Genomic DNA, 25,405 nt, shown 5'->3' with positions numbered 1-25,405 from the left:
CAGGAGTCACTGTGGCAGTGGTCCACTCACGGTGGCAGTGGTCCACTCACAGTGGCAGTGGTCCATTTACTGTGGCAGTGGTCCACTCACAGTGGCAGTGGTCCACTTACAGTAGCAGTGGTCCACTCACAGTGGCAGTTGTCCACTTACAGTAGCAGTGGTCCACTCACAGTGGCAGTGGTCCATTTACTGTGGCAGTGGTCCACTCACAGTGGCAGTGGTCCACGTCGGACATTCAATGACCCACTTTCCAGCCATTCTTGAAATCAACAGCAAGTCAACAGGTGTTTGGGAGGACCCATTTGCACTATTACTTACAAGTTGCAAAATCTGCACCAGACAGCCAGTTTCAAGTCCAGTGAGGTTCTGGGTGGAAGTACCGTCATTAGTACTTACTACAGACGCTCTGCCATGCATGCCAGGCCATAGCACATTACGACAACGAACGGCTAGTGATTGGGATGAAGTACGCTTGAGAGTGCCGGATGCAGGGAGGTAGAGTACCGGAGGGAGAGTACCGGAGGCAGGGAGTGAAAGACTGAGGGAAGAAGGGAAGAGAATGAAGAGGGTGAACTTGCAAAGAGGGAAGGAAGGTTCCAGGAAGACAGCAGAGACCCCACCACCAGTGCCAGCAGGAATATTGGCAGCAGCAGCGGCAGAACAAAAATATCTCGACTCTGCTTCACCACCCAGACGTCGGCAGACAATTTCACTGCGACAATATCAACACCATCTTTGTCCCAGTTTTTTTTTTTACAGCAGTAACGTCAATTCCAACAGCAGCGACAAAAGCAGCAGAGTAGCAGCAGCACCAGCAACAACAGCAAAAATGTACAAACACACACACACACACAAAACAGCTTCGACTACAACAAAAGCAACAAAAACCGGACCAGAAACACAAGAATTGGGACGGAGGGAACAGGTGTATAGAGCGCTTCGTCGACTGCTTGTTGCTTATATTAATACCCAGTCTGGAGACAGGTAAGTGACCCCTGTTGACCCGTCCACCACACTGGTGGCCACGCAGTGTTCCCTCGTGTCCATAGATGTTCTCTCGTGTCCATAGATGTTCTCTCGTGTCCATAGATGTTCTCTCCTGTCCATAGATGTTCTCTCGTGTCCATAGATGTTTTCTCGTGTCCATAGATGTTCTCTCACGTCCATAGATGTTTTCTCGTGTCCATAGATGTTCTCTCACGTCCATAGATGTTCTATCATGTCCATAGATGTTCTCTCACGTCCATAGATCCGTCCTTCATCCCCATAAAGTGTTCCCAGATGTACAGACAAGTTTCCCTGATGTCCAGGCAGTGTCCTCGCATCTCCAGCCAATCTTCTGCGTTATCTTGGCCCGTCTTCCCTTCACTGGGTCTTTCCCGAGTGCCCCTTGAATCAACCGGTGAGCTTCGTATCACTATACGAAATTATAATCAATAACTATTGTTGACAAATCAGGGTCGACAATTGCAAATGTTTGCAAAATCAGTTGAGCTGCAGCGCGGGAAAGGGCAAAAGCACTGACCACGGGAGGAAGAACTGGTATAATATAGCGACACTAACAACGAAGGTTGCAAGCTGTTGCAGCGTTGTTAGAATCGTTGTCAGTGGCGGTGAAAACAGCTGGAACAAGAGAATCGACAGTAATTACCATACAGGCAGTATCAAATAATAGAGTTGCAACAACTGCATATATTACAATAGCTTCTACAAATAGTGCAAGTGCTACTGCTACAACAGCAGCAGCAGCAGTAACTACTGCTACAGCAGCAACAGCAGCAACAGCAGGGAGTCGACAACAGCCAATATTGGCCCGAGCAGTAGCCAGAAATGACAACCATTAACAAGCGAGACGTGCACGTTACTAGTCGTTCTTGCCTTGTTTCTTGGGCTCACCGGGCCCCCTACTAGTACTTGAGCTCGCCGGGCCCCCTACTAGTACTTGGGCTCGCCGGGCTCCCCTACTAGTCCTTGGGCTCGCCGGGCTCCCCTACTAGTCCTTGGGCTCGCCGGGCCCCCTACTAGTACTTGGGCTCGCCGGGCCCCCCTACTAGTCCTTGGGCTCGCCGGGCCCCCTACTAGTACTTGGGCTCGCCGGGCCCCCTACTAGTACTTGGGCTCGCCGGGAGGCTTACCTGGCCCCCTTTGTGCTTGTCTGGGAGCCCGCCTGGCCCACTTTGTGCTTGTCGGGAGTCGGAGGGCCCGCCTGGCCCACTTTGTGCTTGTCGGGGGGCCCCGCCTTGCCCACTTTGTGCTTGTCAGGGTCCCACCTGGCCCACTTTGTGCTTGTCGGGGGGCCCGCCTGGCCCACTTTATGCTTGTCTGGGGCCCGCCTAGCCCCCTTTGTACTTGCCGGGGGTCCGCCTGGCCCACTTTGTACTTGTCGGGGGGGCCCCGCCAGTCTACCGTGCGCTCGTGGGAGGCCGACAGCCCTCCACGGGGCTCTTAGTCGACTGTCTGGGGTGGCGGGAAACACACGACCACTCGTCGATAAGTTGGCGCCAGTTGTGTCGAGTGGGAGGCCCGGGTAGCGGCTGCCGCCTGTTGACAAGGAGGTATTGGTTATCGCTTATTTTGCTACAGAAGACAATACTCTGCTTCCCAGTGTGTGTTCGTGTGTACTCGCCGAGTTGTCATTGCGCGGGGGTTGAACTCTGGCTCTTTGGTCCCGCCTCTCAACCGGCAGTCAACTGGTGTACAGGTTCGTGAGCCTATTGAGCTCTATCATATCTACATTTGAAACTGTGTATGGAGTCTTCCTCCACCACATCACTGCCTAATGCATTCCATTCCACTACTCTGACACTGAAAAAGTTCTTTCTAGTGTTTCAATGGGTACTCACTTTCTACCTGTGTCCCTTTATGCGAGTACAACCCGTGTTAGATAGCCTGTCTTTATCTACCCTATCAATTTTTTCTTAAAATTTTGTATGTAGTGATCATGTCTTCCCTAACTCTTCTGTCTTCTAACGACCTGACTTGAATTCCAGTAACCCTTCCTCATATCGCATACCTTGTATGGGAATATACTCTGTTATATGTTCGTTTGTGTGCGTTGTGTTCTTACAGAATAGTTGGCTGGAACAATTGAATCAAGAGCCCTGGGATTCAACTGAATCCACTAAGTGGTCGTGAGCCATCGAGCTGATACCGAATCAAGTTGTTATCCGTCGTCATAAACAATGGCCTAAAGTCCATTCCATGTTGACCAGACCACACACTAGAAAGTGAAGGGACGACGACGTTTCGGTCCGTCCTGGACCATTCTCACAATCGACTAGAGAATGGTCCAGGACGGACCGAAACGTCGTCGTCCCTTCACTTTCTAGTGTGTGGTCTGGTCAACATACTTTAGCCACGTTATTGTGACTCGTTGCCTCCATTCCATGCCAGTCCGTCTTCCAAACAAAGACCCAAACGTGATTCCATCCACCCGCCAAACCCAATGTTCATGAATGAAAAACGGTTTACACACGACTCACAACTGATGACGTCCGAACACTTCTCGAACAAATGCTTTGTTGGCGACTTGTGTTCGAACCACAACGCAGTAAATGCTTCACCCAGGTGCTATTAATACAAATAATCGCTAACAGAACCTAAACACCTAACTTGGAAGCACCATGTTACAATTGGTGAATAGCCTAAGGCCATGTCATTTTTTTTTATTTACATGCAGAGCAGAAACACAGAAAAGAAACAAAACAAAAGAAAAAAGAAACAAAAGAAACACAGAAAATACAAAACTCGAAAGAAAAACCAAGACAAAAGTACAAAACTACAGACTGGAAGGGCCTATAGCAAGACAGAAACACGTTTCACATATAATATAAGAGTACATAGTTCAGACACAAACCCAAAAGAAAATACATAAAACACAGAAGCACAATACAACCCCAAAACAAGGCTACAAAACCACACCAACCAAACGGTCAAACACAAAGGCACATAATAACACACAACAGGAAACAGGCATACAATAGGAAACATAAAACTCAAACACAACACATGACACAGGTGTTATGATCTCAGGCTGCAGGAGAAACGAGTCTCCCCCTGATAGTTATTCTGCAAGACCTGACCGAAGTAAGAGGTCAAGGAGATATAGACCTGAGGTCAAGGAGATATAGACCTGAGGTCAAGGAGATATAGACCTGAGGTCAAGGAGATATAGACCTGAGGTCAAGGAGATATAGACCTGAGGTCAAGGTGATATAGACCTGAGGTCAAGGAGATATAGACCTGAGGTCAAGGAGATATAGACCTGAGGTCAAGGAGATATAGACCTAAGGTCAAGGAGATATAGACCTGAGGTCAAGGAGATATAGACCTGAGGTCAAGGAGATATAGACCTGAGGTCAAGGAGATATAGACCTGAGGTCAAGGAGATATAGACCTGAGGTCAAGGTGATATAGACCTGAGGTCAAGGAGATATAGACCTGAGGTCAAGGAGATATAGACCTGAGGTCAAGGAGATGTAGACCTGAGGTCAAGGAGATATAGACCTGAGGTCAAGGAGATATAGACCTGAGGTCAAGGAGATATAGACCTGAGGTCAAGGAGATATAGACCTGAGGTCAAGGAGATATAGACCTGGAAATACATAGGAAACACTCGATTAAATTTGATGAGTAGTTTAAAAACATGGGCAATAAATAAGAATATAAATATATGACTTGACATGAGATGTGGAGAATTTGCTGGAGGTCTGAGGCTCGCTTCTGAGGACGTTGACCTCACTTGAGCTGGAAAAATCGCGAGGGGAAGACGTGCTCTGTTTGAGCCCCCGGTGAAGAAGAAACCCCTGTTTGATATACCTTCAAGAAGGAAGTGGACAGACTTTTCGACTGTGGAATAAGTTTGTGGACGTGTCAGCTCAGGTTGTGAACTGCTGAAGGTGTTGTGGAGCAGTTAAAGCAGTTCTGTGGCTAGCCCGAGGCGCCCTGATTGTCGCCACACGGCCAGTGATCGCCAGCGAGCGAGTCAAATTCTGTGGTAAGCCCATTTTATCCAGTTAACAGTGATTGCCTGTAGTTGGTCGTGTGCCCAGCGGCCGTAGCAAGTGTTTATTGATATGTTAGACATGTTCAGAGTCCTGTGGCTGAACTAGGAATTCAGATCCCAATCTAAATAAAAATTACTCTTGTACAGAAAAAATCTGCTTTTCCAATTATGTCATTCAAAACCAAATTGGGAATGACGCATATTGAGATATTTTGAGATATATTGGCAGTGATATTAACATGGATTGGTAGCTGAATGGCTACTCAAACTACTTTTTTGATTACACTACTGTATTTCGCACCAAAAGTTGCCCTGGTATGCCAAATTTCACACCTTTCGGGGCACTAGTCGTGATTTAACAAAGGGTCAAAGGTGGTAATTTTTGTGGTATTAACGCATTAACGGGACGAGAGCCCATTCAATATGGACCTGTTATTTAAGAACCAAAGCAGATCGAGCTCTAATATTTTGCAAAGTGTTATTTGGGGTCTAGGGCTATCTTGCTACAAAATTTCATGGCATTTGGAGAGGGTCGAGTGGGAGCCATAGGTGACTTTTTGGTGATTTGAGATGGAATGACCCTATTGTATCTTGTGTGTTTTATATGTTCTCTGTATATTAAATGTTCATAAGCACCAGGTGTTTTCCCTTGTCCTAGTGAGGCTTCCCAGAAAGTAGAGAGAGAGAGAGAGAGAGAGAGAGAAAGAGACAAAGGACCACAGCCGTGGAAAGGTTGGTACAGAATTACAATTAAAAGAAAGGGGGATTGAGGAGGTCACACCAAATAAGGAGTGTGTGGAGTCACAGCGGCTCGAATTGGGTGTATATACGTGACAACGAGGCAAGTATTGGAGCCGCACCCCCTAAATGTGTGACGCTGAACCCCTCTCCAAGAACAGGAAACATACAGGGTGATCTCCTGATCAAAGACAAGCACTCTATGGGTTTTGATTGGTTGTACAGAAGGGACATATGCATTCGACTTACAACCACGTAATTCAGGCCAGTCCAGCACGGACCCCACAAACAGCAACATACAACACCAAAACAAGATATATGAAACATAAAATTACACAAAAGATACAGAAAATTACATGAAAATCACAGAAAAGTACAAAACCACAGGAGAAAAACTAATGCACATAACCACAGCGCTGATGGGCCCACAGTAAGCACAACAATGGGAGGGGAAAGGAAGAATGCCATGCCTAAACATACTTATACTTATCCGGAAAATCTGCAACTTTGAAACCGTAGACAGTACGCCTCCTAGATAAGAATCACATGACGAGGAGCAGGTTCACGAGGGCGCGCCGTAACATTCGGAACCTTGGACACGAAGACATGCACACTAGAAACCCAAATAACGGACGGCTCAGGGGGAGCAGCGCAACCCGTTCCTCATATGTAGGTCCGCTCTTCAACAGTTTCGGGTACACCGGACTGGTCACTATCACTACCAGACTGGTCATAGTCGCCAGACACGACACCCCCTGACGGCGCAACCGCACCCCCAGAAGGAGGCGGCAACACAGGGGACGCGAGTGGCACCACGGGGTGCGGCAACACCACAGGAGACACATCCAGAACAACATCCACGGGTCCGGGCACGAGCACAGATCCCCTACGTAGTACATTCTTTTTCAAGACCAGCACAAGGCCCCGGGCCGTACCATCCACCACAGGAGGAGGAAGCACCCCCCACAGCGGGGAACCCACCGCCGGAGGAGATACAGAGGCCAACTCAGAGACACCCACACCGGCGCCAGCAGCAGGCACATGAACCTCCGCCACCACCGTCGCAGTCGTCACCGCAATCCCTGGAACCACCTCATCAACATCAGCAGATTCGCAAAATTCCCCAACATCAAACTAGGTAGAGATAGAGGAACGGTGCAAGCACTTGGGATCCGGTTGCACGTCGTCGGAGCCAGAGGCAGAACCCGAAGCACAGGGAGGACGAACTTTCGCACGACATAGGACGGCAGCAGCCGCGACAACATGGGGAACCGGCCCCAACACAGCAGGAGGCCCCGATTCCTCACCACCTCCCAGCACGGCCGGCGAAAACGGCGTGGACACAGAGACAGGAACACCAGGACAACATAGAGGGGCAGGTGCTGAAGACGGAGACGAGGACAGCACAGCCACCAATGCACGAACCCCACCAGGAGCAGGCACCCCATCCGACACAGGACGCGGCATCAGAACCACGGACTCATCTACAGACACACCCACCTGGTCCTAATCCATAGCTAGCGGCGGGAAATCCTCGTCACGAAAAAGATTAACCTGTGTGACGACATCCGCCGAGCAGCCAGCAGCCAGGTGGCCCGACAACCCACAGTGGAAGCACGTGCATGGCTGCCTTGCGTAGTAGATGCAGATGTAGCAGCCCATAAGCCTCATCGAGGAAGGGATGTCTGCACGCAGCCGCATCCCCAAGGTGTGGATACTCGTTCGTAAACCCCAGATAACCACCGAACCAGCAGCATCCCATAGTTGAAACGACTGCCCTTCATAGCGGTGTAAAAACAGCTTGTAATCCTGTGCATCAGCAAACTTCAAAACTGTGAGACGAGACAAGTTGCACTCCATAGATGGCAGCCACAGCCATATGCAGCATTTATCACATCACTAGTTCCACTGCAGGGTAATCAGCCCGGCCAGTAAACTCCAGGTCCACCGAAAGCCCGCAAAACGGGTGGAAGGGTTCCCCCAAATCACACAGGCCACGTCATCAATCACACCCAGGGTCTGCACTACACGCTGTGTTGACAACAACTGCAGGAGCCGGTCGAAACAACCGGACCTCAAGACAGCTCAGAGGGCACTCCTCTGCATTTTCCGGCCATGTCATAGTGGTCCAGCAGTTGTGACAGGCAAGAGATTTTTTTTTTTTTTTTTTATTAAGATATGAGGTACATCTGCATTAGTGCAGCTACCCTAGACTATATGAAGTGGAGTACAGTGTGTCAAAAAAAAAGCTAACTAGGTGATGCTATAAAATCCCCATCTCGCAGGATGGTTAGTCATACAGGGCCATGTGTTTAATAGCCTGCACTGGCAAATTTTGGGTATACTGTGAGGATATCTTCAAGAATACGAGAGTGAATAAAGTAATTGCAAAGCTCCAGGTACCTCATGCCAACTGGTCTGAAAGGTCTAATAACTGGGCATTCAGTGATGTAGTGCGGGAGATCATGCCGTAGTTCCTGCTCACAGAGTTTGCAACTGGAGTGCTCAGGATTGGGAGACCCGTCACCTGCAGCCACCTGCCACAGGTAACGGTAACCCAACCTGATCCTTGCAACCACTGTGTCGCACAGTCTAGTGGACGTTTTGTGCTGTCCATAGATGTAGGTTTCAGATCTGAACAAATCATAGCTTTTTATAATAGTACTTTCAGGTCGTTGGGAGTCAGTAAGTTCTTTCCTATCAGATCTGAATGTTTGGACCAATACAGTTTTGACAGCAGAGATGGGGATACCTAGATCTAATTCAACTTCAAACTTGTACACGCTAATTTGGCTGCAATGTCTGTCTCATTATGATGGGTTATATTTATGTGTGAAGGTATCCATACAAAGGAGATTCGAGACCCTTTACTCTGTGCATCAATTAGGTCAGGCAAGAGAGCCCTGCTCTAGACCCATGTTGTCTAGGGTTAAATACACACTGATTTCATGTGTTTTGTGATCATATATCCCATCACCTTTCAAAGAGCTATTGGTCCAGACAATTTTTGCATGTCCTTAACTACCTCCTTTTTTGAATTGGCGCAATCTCCACTGTTTTAAGTATGCTGGAGATAACATAAGTATCTAGGCTCCGTCTCCAAAAGATGTTTAGGACGTCTGATAGTGATTTTTTTCTGCAGTTCTTGATGAATACTGAATTCCAGGAGTCTTGGTCTGATGCCGGGAGAAAAAGGCCACTCCAGATTAACACTAACCAACGGAACCTTTTGGCCAGTCACTGACCAACGAATCAAAGGTTACCACTCCAAACCAAGGGTGCAAGAAGCGTAGGGAGAATTACCACACCTCTGCACCTGCCAGATTGTTGATGTTAAAGGGGAAGCCTCGTAGTGTGACCATTTGTTGCGTCATCACAGGAGCGCAAAAATAGCTACCTGAAATGAACAGTTGCGTTTGTTACGTTACATGCGTGTGTAAGGCCGGGGGCCAGGACTCATCAGTTATTTATGCAAGCTCTTACGAAACCCGTGCATCTTTCCTCAGTTACGGTGGCTCTGTTTACGTATATTAACCAGTTTACGAGTCTTGAAACTTCACAATCCAAGGTTATTATTGTTATCAACAAGCTGATAGTGCTTCGGGCTCATCACTGGTTAATTAATGTAAACAAAGCCTCCATGATTGACGAAAGACGTTCATGTTTCGTAAATGATTGTGTAAAAGCTTGGTGAATGCTGGCCCAGGTGTGTTAGGATCCCAGTGTAGTCATCGTGGACATGCGAGGAGGACAAAAAAACAAAAAAAACAATGTGGTGACTTCACGCCGACGATGGCGTCACTCGCCTGTCACCCGCCACCTGTCACCTGTCACCTGTCATCAGGGAATGCCTGTTTTCGCACTGGAATTCTCCATGGCTGGCTATGTGTTGCTTCAAGTTGGGCTCCAGGCTGGGGCTGCATACTCCAGAATGGTCCTCACATACATGTTCAAAATGAAGGCTTCCTTCATTAGCATATTAAATACTGTTTTTATTTCTGCCAGTTTCCCATATTGTTAATCCTAATTTATACTGACGTGAGCGACTAATTCCTGGCTAGTGGGGGGGGGGGGAGGGGGGGGGGCGTTAACTCTCAGGTAGTTCTCCTTTAATGATTCATGGAGTTGTCTCCCTTTCATTTCGTATTGTCTAATGGATTTTCATGCTTCCTTCCCAATTCTCATTATACTGCATTTATCTTGGTTGAAGTCTAGTAGCCTAGTCTAGTATTCTAGTCTTTTTGAAGCTTAACCATAATTCTTGTTCATAGATTAACGAAGACAATTTCGATATATATTCAAGTGTAAGTTAACTTAAACATTCTAATATTCAACTAATATGAGCGAAGTCACATGTGTTGTGTCTAAAGAGAGAGGGTAGGACTAATGAAGTCATGGCCATGTGGTTGTAGAATGTAGATGATGGGGTAGAACGCCAATTTTGGCGTTCTACCACCAAAATTCTACCCACTTGCCTAGTTCTACCCAAGTTGAACAAGTGGGTAGAACTTGCAAGTTCTACCCACTTGCCTAGTGTTTAAGGCAAGTTAGAATGAATATAAAATGGCAGATGCTCTGTAACACCAGTCAGCTAATACTCTTAATATTAAGAAAATAAACATTTCGGCCCCAAAACACTTCAAAATAACAAAAACTAGATGCAAGTCCCTCAGTTTACAAACTAAAAAAAGCTAATGCACAAATGAGAACTGCCGATAACTTCCTTTTGTTTTCACTCCCATCTCACCGTAAAACAAAACTAACACACACATCTATACATCACTCAACTGAGTCCACATCACATGAGAAATTTACTTCAATTGCCAGCTTTAATTTTCATGGGCCTAAACCCTTTGATCTCGTGTCCCATTCATTATACCTTTCTCTTTCGACGCTAAAATAAAACATGTTCAAATGCACAGCAGCCGTGTTCAAATATGTATGAACAGAGACGAGAGTCAATCGGAAACTGGTGACAGCCGCGTTTTTCATATGCAAATATTAATGGAAGGGCTCGACTTATCAAATGGGGAAGGACAGGTAGATCATATTTATATAATATTTCATTACATGAAACCATTGGATGGTACCTCAGTGTGTTTTTTTTTTTTTTTTTTGGTCTCGTCTCATTCTTTATCACAGTTGACCTTTTGACCTCCAAGTGTCGCTAGATGAATCCGCGATCCAATATTTTTTTTTAATTATAACTTTATTTGTAACAACAACAAAATACATAGTGTAGTCTACCATAAGAGCGGCGAGACACATGTTGTGAAATATATACAATTTATTTCACAAAATTATGATGATGAGAAATCAATTTGAATGAGAACCAATGTAAACTATTCATACCATGAAATTATAGAATTTTGCACATCCTCTGCATTCTGCATCAACAGATTCTGGGACTATCACGGCTCAGAATCATTCAAGCATGCGCGCGCGCGCACACACACACACACACACACACACATACTGTCCCCTTTCACCCCATACCCTCCCTGTCCCTCCCCCTTCACTGGATCCCCCGCCCCTCATCCCAGTATCCTCTGAGACCCTGTTACCCACCTCACAGGTCCTCACAACCATGGAACAGCCTCCCCCACCAGCAGAACACTCACCAAGGAGGCGATTTGAGAAGGGACAGAAGAAAGTGAGCCTCAAAGCGATGTACACTAACATAGATGGAATTACAAATAAAGCAAATGAGCTTGGAGAACTGGTACTAGAGGAAAACCCAGACATAATAGCCCTCACAGAAACAAAGATCACGAAAACGATAACAAATGTAGTGTTCCCACAGGACTATTATGTTATGAGGAAGGAGAGGGAAGGAAGAGGTGGGGGTGGTGTAGCTCTGCTGGTAAGAAAATGCTGGGATTTTGAGGAGATGGATATTCAGGGCTGTGAAGGTTTCAGTGACTACATAGCAGGTACTGTAACAAATGGAGGGAAAAAAATTATAGTCGCAGTCATATATAATCCACCACCAAATGACAGAAGACCTAGACAGGAATATGATAGAAACAACATGGCCACCATTAACATAATAGAAAGAGCAGCTTCTGTTGCTAGCAGGAATAGATATGGACTACTAATTATGGGAGACTTCAACCATGGGAAGATAGATTGGAAGAACAGAGACCCGCATGGAGGACCAGAAACATGGAGAGCTAAGCTGCTGGACGTGGCAACAAGAAACTTTCTAAGCCAGCACACCAAAGAACCAACAAGAATAAGAGGAGACGATGAACCAGCAATGCTTGATTTGATATTTACCCTAAATGAATGGGATATAAGGGAAGTTAAGATGGAAGCGCCCTTGGGAATGAGTGACCACAGTGTATTGAACTTTGAGTACTTGGTAGAGCTAGGACTTATCTCCCCCAAAAAAAGAACTAGGAATCAAAAGGCTGGCATACCGAAAGGGGAATTATGAACAGATGAGAAGTTTCCTAAGTGAAATACCTTGGGACACAAACCTCAGAGACAAGTCTGTACAGGGTATGATGGACTATGTTACCCAAAAGTGTCAGGAGGCAGTAAACAGGTTCATCCCGGCCCAAAGGGAAAAATCCGAGAAGCAACAGAAGAATCCATGGTATAATAGGGCATGTATCGAAGCGAAGAAACTGAACAAAAAGGCGTGGAGGAACTTCCGGAATAACAGAACACCAGAAAGCAGAGAGAGATACCAGAGAACCAGGAATGAGTACGTCAGGGTGAGAAGAGAAGCAGAGAAAAATTTTGAAAATGATATAGCAAACAAAGCCAAGACTGAACCAAAGCTACTCCACAGTCACATCAGAAGGAAAACAACAGTGAAAGAACAGGTATTGAAACTTAGAACAGGCGAGGACAGGTATACAGAGAATGACAGAGAGGTGTGTGAGGAACTCAACAAGAGGTTCCAGGTCTTCACAATAGAACAGGGTGAGGTCACTGTGCTAGGAGAAAGGGAGGTAAACCAGGCGGCCTTGGAGGAGTTCGAAATTACGAGAGAGGAGGTCAAGAGACACCTGCTGGATCTGGATGTTAGAAAGGCTGTTGGTCCAGATGGGATCTCACCATGGGTACTGAAAGAGTGTGCAGAGGCACTTTGCTTGCCACTCTCCATAGTGTATAGTAAGTCACTAGAGACGGGAGACCTACCAGAAATATGGAAGACGGCGAATGTGGTCCCAATATACAAAAAGGGCGACAGACAAGAGGCACTGAACTACAGGCCAGTGTCCTTGACTTGTATACCATGCAAGGTGATGGAGAAGATCGTGAGAAAAAACCTGGTAACACATCTGGAGAGAAGGGACTTCGTGACAAATCGCCAACATGGATTCAGGGAGGGTAAATCTTGCCTTACAGGCTTGATAGAATTCTACGATCAGGTGACACGGATCAAGCAAGAAAGAGAGGGCTGGGCGGACTTCATTTTCTTGGATTGTCGGAAAGCCTTTGACACAGTACCGCATAAGAGGCTGGTACATAAGCTGGAGAGACAGGCAGGTGTAGCTGGTAAGGTGCTCCAGTGGATAAGGGAGTATCTAAGCAATAGGAAGCAGAGAGTTACGGTGAGGGGTGAGACCTCCGATTGGCGTGAAGTCACCAGTGGAGTCCCACAGGGCTCTGTACTCGGTCCTATCTTGTTTCTGATATATGTAAATGATCTCCCGGAGGGTATCGATTCATTTCTCTCAATGTTTGCGGACGATGCTAAAATTATGAGAAGGATTAAAACAGAAGAGGACTGTTTGAGGCTTCAAGAAGACCTAGACAAGCTGAAGGAATGGTCGAACAAATGGTTGTTAGAGTTTAACCCAACCAAATGTAATGTAATGAAGATAGGTGTAGGGAGCAGGAGGCCAGATACAAGGTATCATCTGGGAGAGGAAATTCTTCAGGAGTCAGAGAAGGAAAAAGACTTGGGGGTTGATATCACGCCAGACCTGTCTCCTGCAGCACATATCAAGCGGATAACATCAGCGGCATATGCCAGGCTGGCCAACATACGAACGGCATTCAGAAACTTGTGTAAAGAATCGTTCAGAACTTTGTATACCACATATGTCAGGCCAATCCTGGAGTATGCAGCCCCAGCATGGAGTCCATATCTAATCAAGGATAAGACTAAACTGGAAAAGGTTCAAAGGTTTGCCACCAGACTAGTACCCGAGCTGAGAGGTATGAGCTACGAGGAGAGACTACGGGAATTAAACCTCACTTCGCTGGAAGACAGAAGAGTTAGGGGGGACATGATCACCACATTCAAGATTCTGAAGGGGATTGATAGGGTAGATAAAGACAGTCTATTTAACACAAGGGGAACACGCACAAGGGGACACAGGTGGAAACTGAGTGCCCAAATGAGCCACAGAGATATTAGAAAGAACTTTTTTAGTGTCAGAGTGGTTGACAAATGGAATGCATTAGGGGGTGATGTGATGGAGGCTGACTCCATACACAGTTTCAAGTGTAGATATGACAGAGCCCGATAGGCTCAGGAATCTGTACACCTGTTGATTGACGGTTGAGAGGCGGGACCAAAGAGCCAGAGCTCAACCCCCGCAAACACAACTAGGTGAGTACAACTAGGTGAGTACACACACAGGGAGCCTCGTAGCCTGGTGGATAGCGCGCAGGACTCGTAATTCTGTGGCGCGGGTTCGATTCCCGCACGAAGCAGAAACAAATGGGCAAAGTTTCTTTCACCCTAAGTGCCCCTGTTACCTAGCAGTAAATAGGTACCTGGGAGTTAGTCAGTTGTCACGGGCTGCTTCCTGGTGTGTGTGTGTGTGTGGAGAGAGAGAGAGAAAAAAAAAAGTAGTTAGTAAACAGGTGATTGACAGTTGAGAGGCGGGCCGAAAGAGCAAAGCTCAACCCCCGCAGAAACACAACTAGTAAACACAACTAGTAAACACACACACACACACACACACACACACACACACACACACACACACACACACACAGCTCACATAGCTTTGATCTGATTTCATCTGGACTCAAAATGCCTGCCAATAATCCATCTCTCTGTGGCAGTTGGAATGCCAGGGACGTGTGCCTGAAAAAGGAGCAGATCGAGTTTGTGAATTATTCCTTCAAGTGTGTGTGTGTATGTGTGTGTGTGTGGACATCAGACCAGGACGGAGAATGCACAATGAGTGGGTGGACGGACACCTCAGACTCCTCTTGATCATTTCTTCCATTCACAAAGCTTATACCCCAAATCAGCATTTAGTAAGTACCAAAATACACATCCAGGCAAGCTTAGACGTTGTTAAATAATATTACTTTCGACCAGGTATCAAGAAGATTCAGTTCATTGATGATAACATTTGTTCTAATCTTAAGGTCTCTAACAGCATCAGAAAATTGACAAGTGGGTCCTTTGAGGATATATTATGCCCCAAGGTTCTTTTCATAATACTTTACTGGAATATCTCTGCCTTGTAATGTTAATTTTGGGGTCTCGATAAAATTAATTCAGTGAGTTAAAAAGAACTACAGTAGATTTCGTGGGATCGAATATTAGGCTGTATTCTGAACTATATCTTCCACATATTGCTATCATGGTTTCCATAGCCTTGAGATGAGCTGAAGTAGGATAACAGCCCTTGCTTGCAGTTTCATTAAGTACCTCAATTAACGTCGCTAATGAACCCTAGTCTAAGTTCAAACAAAATAAATCATCAGCAAACAGCAGACATTGGCCTTAGTACTGCCTATGCGATAACCACCTCTTTGCTATCTATCAAGATAGATAACAAACTCTTCCCATTATAATGCTTGCACTCTATCAAGATAGATAGCAAACATTATAGTGGGAAGAGTTTGCTATCTATCAGATAGATAGCAAACTCTTCCCACTATAATGTTTGCTATCTATCAAGATAGATAACAAACTTAATACGACTAAAAATAGCACCTTGTTTGACTCCATTTTTTTCAGTGAAAACTTTTCAGAGTACATTACTCCATTTTAAAGCTAATTTGCATACCATGAAAGAAATATATTGATATCTAGCGATGGAAGGACTCACTTTTCTGCTAAGCAATTCCTTAAAGTGTTTGGTATACTTAACTTTACGATTCCTCTGGGCCTCATCATATATCTTGGGCCCAGAGGAATCATCCACACCGTTTTTGCATGACCTTTTTATTTTGTTGTCTAAATTGATCCCAATATTTATTCAACTTTGTTTTTATTGAAAGGTGATTATCAAGCTTTGATCTCATAATATTATCTTTCTCTTTCTTAATCCTCTTTATGGCCTGATGATGCTGAGCCTGGATGCTGCATCTAGTCTGGGGCACCCAGTGGCACCCAGTGGCACCCAGTGGCACCCTGCGACTTGCTATAGGTTATGCCAAAAAAACCTGATCCATTTTGGGATGGCCTAACGTGATTGGTCCAACCAGGACTGCCAATCTCTTCTTAAGAGGAATATTCTCTTCCCCCTTGTATTAACGAGCGCTGACATAACGAGTGCCAAAGTTATTGAAACTGTTCTGATGCAAATTACACTGAAGATTATTGAAGGCTGTTACATTAGTTGTAATTTGAGTATTGTCTAGCTTTCCTTCAAGCATGAACTTCTACTTATACAGGTCAGCAGGAGCGAATGGCCGCTGTAGTTCTGTTGACTAGACAACACACTAGAAGGTGAAGGGACCACGACGTTTCGGTCCGTCCTGGACCATTCTCAAGTCGACTTGAGAATGGTCCAGGACGGACCGAAACGTCGTCGTCCCTTCACCTTCTAGTGTGTGGTCTGGTCAACTTACTTTAGCCACGTTATTGTGACTCATCGCCTGTTGTAGTTCTGCATTTTCGTCCACACAAATTAATTAATTTATTTCTTTATATGCAAGAAAGTACATTGGGTTTGTGAGAGACCATAACATTGGTGTTCTTATTTGCTTGTAAAGCCACTAACACGCATAGTGTAACGGGGGGTGGGGGAAATAGCTCTATCTTGTCCATTATTCCACCCCCCAGTTAACTAACGAGGCCGGGGGAAACAGCTCTCTCTAGTCCGTTATCCCGTCCCCAGTTAGCTAACTATTCTAGAGCACTCCCAGAGTTCCTAAGGCCACCTCTCTCGTTCAACACCTTGTAACCTAGGTATTTGACTACCTAGGTGCTAAGACTACAAGGCGCCGTCACTTGATCAGTTACCCGAAACTCTAGAGAGAACTCTTGAATATATTTCATTGCCACAAACGTATAAGAGGGAACGAAAGGTAAGAATTGAATAGTGAAGTAATTAGTGAGGGTTTGGGGTGAGAGATAGGGAGGTGGGAGGAGGGTCATTAGTTGAAAGTGAGAGTTTAGAGAGGGGTGGAGGGAGAGGTGTAGATAGGTAGAAGTAGAAAAGTAGATAGTAGAAGTAGAAGAGTAGATAGTAGAAGTAGAAGAGTAGATAGTAGAAGACGAAATGCTCTCGAATCGATAGTTCTCCGAGTATTTATTGGGGAACCTAGTAGCTAACTCCGCCCACAAGTAGATAGCCTCCGGCTTTCTACCAAGCCACTCCTTAAACGTCGGCAAGTTTGAAGGCTACCAGGCTCCAACTAAGAGATTAGTAGAAGTAAGGTGAAATTCGCATGATCTGACCTCAGGTCACTTGGGGTCATTAACGCTTTGAGGTGTGAGATCTCAGGCCGACAACCTGGCGCCTTTCCAAATCCCTGTCTGTGACTCATGTACTATATATATTTTAAATAAACTAAACCAAACACTTTGCAGTGTTACAATAGCGTGTCGGGCATTTCTTCACATGCGCTCTTTTATAAGTGGGTTTTGATGGTTAAATCATCTCTTCAAGTTCACCCGAGGTGGGAGTGCAGGATGTTGTTTAAGATTCGCTACCTGGAACAAAAAAATCCAAGTAGCACGGGCTATGGTGAGCCCGCAGGAGGGGGTGATTAGAAGGCCCCCAGGCTGGTCCGGTGAGGACAGTGAGCGGCGGGGAGTGGGGGAGACAGTCCAATCCCAACAACTCCAACGCATTCAACTGTTGCACTCGTTATAGGAGAGAATCATAGTTCGTGATCGAAGTTAAATTCTCCCTGGAGACAGATTCTTCGTATGAATCTGATGAATTCGAATTGATGAATCTCCGTTGTGTAGTGGTAAGACACTCGCCTGGCGTTCCGCGAGCGCTTTGTCATGGGTTCGTATCCTGGCCGGGGAGGATTTACTGGGCGCAAATCCTTAACTGTAGCCTCTGTTTAACGCAACACTAAAATATGTACTTGGTTGTAACAACGATTCTTCGCGGCGGGGATCGTATTCCAGGGACCTGCCCGAAACGCTACGCGTACTAGTGGCTGTACAAGAATGTAACAACTCTTGTATATATCTCAAATAAAAAAAATATATATATGGCGTTTAGAAGCCTAGCCAGCTCGGTCACCATCATCTAAATATCTGTGTTTCAGGAAGATTGTTTATTTACCTCTTCAGTGAAGCACAAAGAAGCGGCTTGCAGGTGTTCCACACTATGTTGAAGCTTCACTGATGTGGTCAGCACCACATCAGCAGTGCATCCCAATCACTGCCAGCCTTTTAAAACCATCCAGTCGGTGATCTTGACACGATCACCAAGGATGCTGGCATGTCACTGCTAATAAACGTTCTTGCAGTCTCAATCACTAAACGACGCGAGTCTTATGTTGTTTTCTAGCTTTGTAGCCTAAAATGTTAGCCTTTAAACGGTAAATCTCACATTTGCTTGAAGTGAGACAGTGAGTGTGAATGAATAAATTAGACAGAGATAAACAAGGAGACATCAGCATAAAAGTAATCTGTAACACGGAAATAGACTGAGGGGGGAGAGGGGGGGGAGAGGGGGGAGAGGGGGCAGAGTTCTGTTACGAACTGTGGTTGTTGTGGCCAAGTTTAGGTAATGTAATTACTGCTTTATTACGTTCCCAGACCAGATTAGTGTTGGACCGTCTAGATTACCTCGTGGACGTTGTTTACTAATGTTAATACGACTTTATTGTTACGTTCTAATTTTGTGTGGATTCTAGCTTTTCCAGTTCTTTGACCCTCTCTCTCAATCTCTGTCTTTCTTTTCGTTCCCTTTGGGTCATCTCGCAGCAAATACAGACCGGTTTACCCATCCCTATAAAAGGGGGATGAATGAAGTAATATATAGTTTCTCCAGTTACTCACCCACGTCAAGAACAAGACCTTCAAGGTATGTGCTGAGTGCAGAGACTCATCTAACTGCACCATATAGGGTCGTTGACGATTCTGAAGTCTTCTTTGGTGTTGGCTCGTATCTTCCTCCGGCAGGGGGTAAGGAAGCCACCACAGGAGTTTCCCAACATGCCACCAAGTATATTTCAGGTCAGAACATATTCATGCGTAAAGGAACTTTGTGTATTCATATGCTTTGTGTGTGTGTGTGTGTGTGTGTGTGTGTGTGTGTGTGTGTGTGTGTGTGTGTGTGTGTGTGTGTGTGTGTGTGTGTGTGTGTGTGTGTGTGTGTGTGTACTCCTTGAGTGTTGCCGTGGGATCTCGCTGGTGTTTGACACACCTCCACCCAATATGTGTCTGATACATGCTCTTCTGGCACCTCCAGCAGCCACTCCATTGAGAGTCAGATACTACACGTCACGAGGCAGAGATTGGACACTGACAACTGTATCTGGGCCACAGATTCTGCCACGCTGTTCAACAGTGTCGACTCGTTACTGATTTGACCTACGCCGCCATTCACGAACGTAAAGGGTGTCAGGATAGCGAACCTCAAGGCTCTCTCCCCACTCCATACTCCCTCCGGCTCATGCTGCTTGCTGGAGGAAGACGGGGGAGAGGCGAGGGGAGAGGAGGGAGGAGAGGGAAGAGGAGGGAGAGGGAGAGGAGGGAGGAGAGGGAAAAGGAGGGAGGGGGAGAGGAGAGAGGGGGAGAGGAGGGAGGGGGAGAGGAGGGAGGAGAGAGAAGAGGAGAGAGGGAGGAGAGGGAAGAGGAGGGAGAGGAAGAGGAGGGAAGAGGAGGGAGGAGAGGGAAGAGGAGGGAGGGAGGGGGAGAGATAAATATAGCACTTTACCGCCCTATAAACTTTTCGTGGATTATATTCCCACAGAATATTGAAGAAGTGAAAAAGTTTTTCTCTAATGGAAGGAAGGTAAGCCTGGGGGAGGGGAGAGGAGGGGGAAGATATTGGGGGTGTATCAGAGGGGTGGGTGTAAACAGGGGGAGACTAAAGGACAAAAAAACACGGCATAAGAAAATAAGAAACTCCAGAACATCTACAGAGCTCCTATTTACACTCAAATATGGATTTCTCACACGTCTAACCTACGCTTGAAACAATCCAGGCACCCCATATCACAATACCTTCCAGTAATGTCTTCCAGATAGCAACAACACCAACGTTACTAAACCATAATTGACAAAGAGAAAGGCAGGCTCTAGCACTCCTCGAGAACAGATTTGTAATGTATGTCAATTTCCTCACAAGGCCAGTGGATAGAAGACAGACTAAGTGTGCTCAATTGTAAAAAATAATGTGATGCTGTGTTCTTTTTTTCAAGATGCCTGAAAAAATTTGAGGGGGGATGAACTTGGTTACCTTGCGATGATTTCGGGGCTCAACGTCCCCGCGGCCCGGTCCTCGACTAGGCCTCCTCGTTGGTGGACAGATCAACCAGGCTCTTGGACGCGGCTGCTCGCATCCTGACGGATGAAACATAGCCTGGTTGATCAGGTATCCTTTGGAGGTGTTTATCCAGTTCTCTCTTGAACACTGTGAGGGGTCGGCCAGTTACGCCCCTTATGTGTAGTGGAAGCGTATTGAACAGTCTCGGGCCTCTGGTGTTGATAGTTCTCTCTCAGAGTACCTGTTGCACCTCTGCTCTTCAACGGGGGTATTCTGCACATCCTGCCATGCCTTCTGGTCTCATGTGGTGTTATTTCTGTGTGCAGGTTTGGGACCAGCCCCTCAATTATTTTCCACGTGTAAATTATTATGTATCTCTCCCGCCTGCGCTCAAGGGAGTACAGATTTAGGCTCTTTAGTCGGTCCCAGTAATTTAGATGTTTTACTGAGTGGATTCTAGCAGTAAAGGATCTCTGCACGCTCTCTAGGTCAGCAATTTCTCCAGCTTTGAAAGGGGCTGTCATTGTGCAGCAGTACTCCACTCTAGAGAGCACAAGCGTCTTGAAAAGTATCATCATCGGTATAGCATCTCTAGTGTGAAAAGTTCTTGTTATCCAACCTGTCATTTTTCTTGCAGTTGTGACGGCTACTTTATTGTGTTCTTTAAAGGTAAGGTCTTCCGACATGAGTACACCCAGATCCTTTACATTGCCTTTTCCTTCTATGTTATGATTTGCCTGAGTTTTGTACGTGGTTTGTTTTTATATTTTCATTTTTTTCCGTAGTGCATGAGCTGGAACTTATCCTCGTTAAACACCATATTATTTTCTGTAGCCCATAGAAAGACATGATCTACATCTGATTGGAGGTTTGCCGTGTCCTCTATGTTGCCAACTCTCATGAAAATCCTAGTGTCATCTGCAAAGGATGATACAGTGCTATAGGTTGTGTTCTGGTCTATGTCCGATATGAGGATAAGAAAAAGTACTGGAGCAAGCACAGTACCCTGGGGGACTGAGCTCTTTACGGTTGATGGGCTGGATTTTATTTTGTTGACTATTACACATTGGGTTCTGTTGGTCAGGAATTTGTAGATCCATCTGCCTATTTTCCCGGTAATTCCTTTTGAACGCATTTTATGTGCAATAACACCATGGTCACATTTGTCAAAAGCTTTTGCGAAATCTGTGTAAATTACATCAGCGTTTTGTTTGTCTTCCATAGCATCTAATGCCATATCATAGTGGTCCAGCAACTGCGACAGGCAGGAGCGCCCTGTTCTGAAACCATGTTGTCCGGGGTTATGGAGATGCTGTGATTCCATGTATTTTGTGATCTTACTTCTTAGCACTCTCTCAAAAATTTTTATGATGTGCGATGTTAGTGCTATCGGTCTGTAATTTTTTGCCTCTGCCTTATTTCCTCCTTTATGAAGTGGTGCTATCTCTGTTTTTAGTATGTCAGGGATAACGGCAGAATCTAGGCTCTGTCTCCACAGAATGTGAAGGGCCTGCGATAGTGGTTTTGTACAGTTCGTGATGAATATGATCCCTGCATCTATTGACCCTTTCCCTTCGTCTATTGCCCATCTCCCTTGTCCATTGCCCCTTCTCCGCTCGTCTGTTGCCCCCTCTCCCCTTGTCCTCCCTATTTCTTTCCCTTTTAATTTTTCCTTTCTCTTGCTGCCTTTACTCTGCCCAAATATCACTAACCCATATCAATTACAAATTACGAATTGCCCCATTTCATTTACCCTCTTTTCCGTACCAAGTACCCTATACCCCCATTACCAAGTACCCTTACCAATTACCCTATACCCTTTACCAACTACCCTATACCCCTTACCAAGTACCCTATACCCTTTACCAAGTACCCTATGCCCTTTACCAAGTACCCTATACCCTTTACCAAGTACCCTATACCCCTTACCAAGTACCCTATACCCCTTACCACATACCCTATACCCCTTACCAAGTACCCTATACCCCTTACCAAGTACCCTATTCCCCTTACCAAGTACCCTATACCCCTTACCAAGTACCCTATACCCCTTACCAAGTACCCTATACCCCTTACCAAGTACCCTATACCCCTTACCAAGTACCCAAAACCCCTTACCAAGTCCCTCTTACTAAGTTTCCTTTACCCTATTTTCCACGCCAAGCTTCCATCACTCTCAGCTTCGCCCCTTTCCCCATAATCCCTTTGTAAATCTCCCATTCCCTCGGGTCAGAGGGCCGACTCCCCTTTCCCCTCACATGTTCCTACAAGGATAAGCTTTCATCATGGTGTTTATGGTGGGCTTAGGGACGCTAGGCAGGTCTTGTGTGGTGGTGGTGGTGTTGGGCTGGGTCTTGTGTGGTGGTGGTGGTGTTGGGCTGGGTCTTGTGTGGTGGTGGTGTTGTTGGGCTGGGTCTTGTGTGGTGGTGGTGGTGTTGGGCTGGGTCTTGTGTGGTGGTGGTGGTGTTGGGCTGGGTCTTGTGTGGTGGTGGTGGTGTTGGGCTGGGTCTTGTGTGGTGGAGGTGGTGTTGGGCTGGGTCTTGTGTGGTGGAGGTGGTGTTGGGCTGGGTCTTATGTGGTGGAGGTGGTGTTGGGCTGGGTCTTATGTGGTGGAGGTGGTGTTGGGCTGGGTCTTGTGTGGTGGTGGTGGTGGTGTTGGGCTGGGTTATGTGTGGTGGAGGTGGTGTTGGGCTGGGTCTTGTGTGGTGGTGGTGGTGTTGGGCTGGGTCTTGTGTGGTGGTGGTGGTGTTGGGCTGGGTCTTGTGTGGTGGTGGTGTTGGGCTGGGTCTTGTGTGGTGGTGGTGTTGGGCTGGGTCTTGTGTGGTGGTGGTGTTGGGCTGGGTCTTGTGTGGTGGTGGTGTTGGGCTGGGTCTTGTGTGGTGGTGGTGGTGTTGGGCTGGGTCTTGTGTGGTGGAGGTGGTGTTGGGCTGAGTCTTGTGTGGTGGAGGTGTTGGGCTGGGTCTTGTGTGGTGGTGGTGGTGTTGGGCTGGGTCTTGTGTGGTGGTGGTGGTGTTGGGCTGGGTCTTGTGTGGTGGTGGTGGTGTTGGGCTGGGTCTTGTGTGGTGGTGGTGGTGTTGGGCTGGGTCTTGTGTGGTGGTGGTGTTGGGCTGGGTCTTGTGTGGTGGTGGTGTTGGGCTGAGTCTTGTGTGGTGGTGGTGTTGGGCTGGGTCTTGTGTGGTGGTGGTGGTGATGGGCTGGGTCTTGTGTGGTGGTGGTGGTGTTGGGCTGGGTCTTGTGTGGTGGTGTTGGGCTGGGTCTTGTGTGGTGGTGGTGGTGTTGGGCTGGGTCTTGTGTGGTGGTGGTGGTGTTGGGCTGGGTCTTGTGTGGTGGTGGTGTTGGGCTGGGTCTTGTGTGGTGGTGGTGGTGTTGGGCTGGGTCTTGTGTGGTGGTGGTGGTGTTGGGCTGGGTCTTGTGTGGTGGTGGTGTTGGGCTGGGTCTTGTGTGGTGGTGGTGGTGTTGGGCTGGGTCTTGTGTGGTGGTGGTGGTGTTGGGCTGGGTCTTGTGTGGTGGTGTTGGGCTGGGTCTTGTGTGGTGGTGGTGGTGTTGGGCTGGGTCTTGTGTGGTGGTGGTGGTGTTGGGCTGGGTCTTGTGTGGTGGTGGTGGTGGTGTTGGGCTGGGTCTTGTGTGGTGGTGGTGGTGGTGTTGGGCTGGGTCTTGTGTGGTGGTTGTGGTGTTGGGCTGGGTCTTGTGTGGTGGTGGTGGTGTTGGGCTGGGTCTTGTGTGGTGGTGTTGGGCTGGGTCTTGTGTGGTGGTGGTGGTGTTGGGCTGGGTCTTGTGTGGTGGTGGTGGTGTTGGGCTGGGTCTTGTGTGGTGGTGGTGGTGTTGGGCTGGGTCTTGTGTGGTGGTGGTGGTGTTGGGCTGGGTCTTGTGTGGTGGTGGTGTTGGGCTGGGTCTTGTGTGGTGGTGTTGGGCTGGGTCTTGTGTGGTGGTGGTGTTGGGCTGGGTCTTGTGTAGTGGTGGTGGTGTTGGGCTGGGTCTTGTGTGGTGGTGGTGTTGGGCTGGGTCTTGTGTGGTGGTGGTGTTGGGCTGGATCTTGTGTGGTGGTGGTGGTGTTGGGCTGGGTCTTGTGTGGTGGTGGTGTTGGGCTGGATCTTGTGTGGTGGTGGTGGTGGTGCTGGGCTGGGTCTTGTGTGGTGGTGGTGGTGGTGGGCTGGGTCTTGTGTGGTGGTGGTGGTGTTGGGCTGGGTCTTGTGTGGTGGAAGTGTTGGGCTGGGTCTTGTGTGGTGGTGGTGGTGTTGGGCTGGGTCTTGTGTGGTGGTGGTGTTGGGCTGGGTCTTGTGTGGTGGTGGTGTTGGGCTGGATCTTGTGTGGTGGTGGTGGTGTTGGGCTGGGTCTTGTGTGGTGGTGGTGTTGGGCTGGGTCTTGTGTGGTGGTGGTGTTGGGCTGGATCTTGTGTGGTGGTGGTGGTGTTGGGCTGGGTCTTGTGTGGTGGTGGTGTTGGGCTGGGTCTTGTGTGGTGGTGGTGGTGGTGTTGGGCTGGGTCTTGTGTGGTGGTGGTGGTGTTGGGCTGGGTCTTGTGTGGTGCAGGTGTTGGGCTGGATTTCGTGTAGGGGAAGTGTTTTTCAGGTGTTCGTTTACATACCTAATTCTCATTACGTGTGTAACTAGTCATAACCTAATTATTCTTTCAAATACTTTACTGGGGACGTTCGCCAGTGATACTGATCTGCAGTTAAGTGCCTCTTCTCTCTTCTTTCTAGAAAATTGGTATCATATTTGCCTTTTTCCAGCAGCTGGGCAACTTTTTATTTTTAAGTGTGTGTGTGTGTGTGTGTGTGTGTGTGTGTGTGTGTGTGTGTGTGTGTGTGTGTGTGTGTGTGTGTGTGTGTGTGTGTGTGTGTGTGTGTGTACTCACCTAGTTGTACTCACCTAGTTGTGTTTGCGGGGGTTGAGCTCTGGCTCTTTGGTCCCGCCTCTCAACCGTCAATCAACAGGTGTACAGATTCCTGAGCCTATCGGGCTCTGTCATATCTACACTTGAAACTGTGTATGGAGTCAGCCTCCACCACATCACTTCCTAATGCATTCCATTTGTCAACCACTCTGACAC

General features: G+C 47.1%; 1 protein-coding gene across 1 annotated transcript in view; it reads left to right on the top strand.

Annotated features, from left to right (window-relative positions):
* Positions 1–25,405, top strand: part of LOC123769546 (uncharacterized) — a 180,521-nt gene that overhangs the window by 124,901 nt on the left and 30,215 nt on the right. The window lies entirely within an intron of this gene.

The sequence above is a fragment of the Procambarus clarkii genome, chromosome 86 (assembly GCF_040958095.1).
Source record: "Procambarus clarkii isolate CNS0578487 chromosome 86, FALCON_Pclarkii_2.0, whole genome shotgun sequence".
Classification (NCBI taxonomy): domain Eukaryota; kingdom Metazoa; phylum Arthropoda; class Malacostraca; order Decapoda; family Cambaridae; genus Procambarus; species Procambarus clarkii.
This window is presented reverse-complemented; position numbering and strand designations above follow the sequence as displayed.